Source organism: Grammomys surdaster, unplaced genomic scaffold (assembly GCF_004785775.1).
Source record: "Grammomys surdaster isolate TR1022 unplaced genomic scaffold, NIH_TR_1.0 137, whole genome shotgun sequence".
Classification (NCBI taxonomy): Eukaryota; Metazoa; Chordata; class Mammalia; order Rodentia; family Muridae; genus Grammomys; species Grammomys surdaster.
The window spans coordinates 10,330,789-10,334,983 of NW_021604595.1; the positions used below are offsets into that span (position 1 = coordinate 10,330,789).

At 35.0% G+C, this 4,195-nt stretch overlaps 1 pseudogene; it reads right to left on the bottom strand.

Moving 5' to 3' along the window:
* Window positions 1-1,757: 1,757 nt before the first annotated feature.
* Window positions 1,758-2,513, bottom strand: LOC114617657 (annotated as a pseudogene).
* Window positions 2,514-4,195: the final 1,682 nt, after the last annotated feature.

Sequence of the window (4,195 nt, forward strand, 5' to 3'; positions counted from 1 at the left end):
CAGTGATTTAGAGTTAATAGCTCAGCGTTTTCAGTCTTCCCATGCTTTCGTGTTCTGACCTTAAGTGAGGGTAATAAAGCTGACCTGGTCCAGAGCAGGTGTCAGGTGGGTCAAATTAATCACTAGCTTAAGTCTCACTTAGAATTTAAGAAAGAATACTTAAGTTTCTATTAGCCATAGAAATCTGGAAAAAAAATACAGCCACACTACCATACATACAATATTTTCAAAAGGGTCACTTACTTACAAGGAAGTATGATTTGGAGTGTAGATAGAATATGTGTAAGTTAACAGCTAAGCACCTTCCGTAGCTCTCCACCTCCTCTACAAATTATATACTGACATTTCATCCTAGTAAAGGTCCATTGTGTCATAATAAGATCACAAAAATACAATACAAGAAGCTCTTATTTCTGAATGGTACACTTAATGGAAGCTTTCAGTATCCTTGCAGCACAGCCAAACGTGTGTCCTTATGTCACATTAGTTACCTTTCTGTTGCTGTTGTATAATATCATGCCCCAAGTGCACTGGGGGGACAAAAAATTTACATTGGCTTGTATTTCTGAGGAATAAAGTAAAACCTGATTCGGGAAGGAATTGGCATAGACAGATAAGACATTGTGGCAGCACCAGGAAGCTGGCAGGTCACAGATTCATCACACACAAGGAATAGTCTATAAACTCCCATCTCTAGTGACATATAAGTACCTCCAATAAGGCTGTTCCCCATAAAGGTTCTGTAGCTTCCTAAACAGTGCCTTCAACTGAAGACAAAGTATTCAACCACATGACCCTGTGGAGGACAATTCTCATTCAAACTCCAGTGGATGCTGTCAGGGACCAGTGGGCAACATAGCAGGAAGAAGTATTTTAAGATGGATGTTGGTGTCAAGGACAAGAGTACAGGGTGAGGACCTGGACGACAAAATGTCAGTTGGGGAGGCTTAGTTGGAAACTTTTAAATTAATAAATTTCTCAGGAAGTTTCTGAGTGAACCTACCCAACACATTTCCTCTCTTAGGTTTCTCTCCCTTTTATCCCATGATAAGTTTTTTCCAAGCTGGGACTGCGATAGTTCATGTTTATATTATGCTAAATCTAGATAATTACAAGACTATTCAAATAAGCTTAACCAAGCTTAGCATTCAGTAATTATTCAACATAGTTTTACATTCCTCAGAGAACAGTGTGGTATTATTATAATTTTTGGCCTATTTGTTTGATACAAAGTAATAATATGGCAAAGACTATATTGTCTTAAGTTTTTGTCATTTTTGAAAATTGTTAATATTTTTTATTTCTCGTTGGTAGATTACTCAAATAAATGTTAAATGAAGCTTTTTCTTAATATATATATATATATAACTGAATTCAATCTTGCTTTGAGGTAGTATTTAAAATTTAGGGTTACAGACCGTTTTGATGGAACCTTAAGCTGAACTTCATTCCTTCATGTCACTAGAAGATCTCGTATGACAAAATACAATTTGCTTTGAAAAGAAAGTTTTGAAAATTAAGTATAAAATCTCAAGGACTTACATTAAAACTAGAATTCCTTTACCCAAAAAGAAGTATTTACTCTTTATGTATTTTTTGCAGAATATTACTAATATAATTCATGTCATTAAATACTAAACATTTTTTAAATCTTTTCATTTTATTAGCAATGTGCTGAAATATCTCAAAATGCATCCATATGACTTCTTCTTTTCACAAATAGGACTTTTTATTTGGCACTCTTAAAAATCTGGATTCTAAACTGATTCTTGGACTGGTGGTTCATTTCCACCAGTTCTCTCAACCTTAGCTCCTGTCTTGTCTCCAGTTGTTTTGACAGGACTACTGCCTTCACCATAGAGCCCCATGAGCTTTCCCAATTCTAACCCGGGTTTCTCCAACATTTTTACTTTTCTAACGAAGACATCATGAAGAAAATAAAAGCCTTTTCTGTATCTTTCCTAATGCTGTCTGGAATCAGTTTACTAACCACTTCCTTCAACTCATTTGTCTGCCCTTCTCGGGTTATGATCTCCGTCATCTACTTCTGGATCTGGCAAACCTGCTGGTGCTCCGCATATGATGTTTTGTATATTTGGTTGTTGTGGTTTTTAGTGAAACCAACACAGACAAGTCAGAGCAACTACCCATCGGTTGTCTTGACATCAACATGAGCTTCAATCATGATCTTCCACATTTTGTCCCTGCCATGGATGATAGTCAGGCAGTTCTTTTCCTGAAATGTCCTCAGTAATTAGCTTGAATTTTCTAAATGTAACTTTGCCATTCTGTAGATCGGTAAGGCTCACTTCTAACACACGACCCTTGAGGCCATCAGATGCAATTTTAGTCCATTGAGTCCTTGGCACTAGTGTTTTTTTGATGTTCCTAATATTGAACATTGCTGGAGCTTTCACACCATACTGGCCTTTCTTAGAAAATGGATCAACCACTTTCTTCTTAGCTCCTTTCCTGCCACCTTTTGTCAGGTCCTTGTTCTTGCCGACCACCATGGTGCTGTTCCTCCATATGACATTAAAACTAAAAAAAATCTTATAATCAAAAATTAGCATTGTAGTAAAGATATTAGGTCACAGCAAAGTGAAACCATAATTTCAAAAATACATGTTAATATTAAGGCTAAAATATATTCTTTAGCATATGTGTATATATAGCATATAAATGGCTTCCACATTGAAAGGTTCACAATGTAACTAAGTAGTCATTGATACCACATTTTTAGGCTCATTGGTTTAGTGTCCATCAGAGCTAGGGGGTAATTTGTAAAAGATCATCACCTGAAATATGAAAAAGTATTTTAAAAAGATTATCCTATCAGTAAAATGTAATGAAGCTGTCTTGCTAACTTGTCATCATAACACAATAAGTTATAAAATGACATCAGCAAAGTTACACAGTAAGATAGAGAGTGATGTCAGCAATGTTACAGAATAAGGTATAAATTGGTGGAAACAAAGTTACAGAGTAAGATGCAGTGTGATGTTAGCAAAGATACAGATTCTCCTGGACTCATCATTAGTGAGTGCTTCTATTCTATCAACTCTCTCCCTTTAATATAAAAACTGTATCTCAAGTCATACGATTTCATCTTCCATATCTTTGATCTGACTCAATCCGCTGCTGGTGCTAAGAAAATTCCATTAAATTAGATTACTCATCTATGAATATGTGATTTAGGCATATGATATAATAAGATTATATTAAACTAGTATTAGTAATATCCCTCTAAATGTTAAAGTGCAAAAATAATTTTGAGTTTTTAAATTTTCATTGCTAACGTATATGTTTGTACATAGTTGTTAATCTCTGTTAACTGTTGTCCTGAGGGAGGAGAAGCGAGTCCAGGAACCCAGGTCCATCCTATTTTAGTGAGTATGTTATCGCCCAAGTTCTGGATCCCATCCTGGAGATTATTAAAGTTTCAGTAATAATGTAATGAAATATATGTAATTATCAATCTAATAGCCATTTCACAGGGTTCAATGAATAGGCTCTTTAATAGCACCACCATTTTCTACAGCAAGAACATAACCTCATGAGTACTACCCATATCGAGTATAGTCATTAACAATTAGAGATTATATAGACGTCAAAATACCGTGTAGCCTCAAAAATGATCAACAATTATAAAATACATAGATGAACTGTAAAAGCCATGTAAAACATTTTCAAAATTCTGTATTCATTTACACAGAACTAGAATACTTACAGAGAAAAGACTAAACGGTTACATACTAACTCCTCTGTAAGAGAATCAAATATTCACTACAAATATCTGGCTCATATTTTAACCCCATCTAGCCCTACTGTTAAAATGAAGAGACTGAAATCGAATGGCTCCATCACAATACCGAGAATACACTGTAGTGTGTGGTATGCTCTCATTTGTGTAGAATCTGTGTGGTTTCGTTCATTTATTAAAGTGCCGACTTGAATTTATCTTAGGTACCACTGGCACTCAAACTACATTCAATTAAAACATGTATTTTCATCTATAACTATTCAACATACTCTAAGATAGTATCAGTAGGCCATACACATTGGAAGAATTCTATATAAGCTTCAACTAGCCTAAGTGTTTAAAAAAAAACTAGAAGCAATAGATAAAACTAGGATCCCAGCTAGTTCAAGAAGCACACCGAGTTGACCCAAACAAAAACAAACAAACAAACAA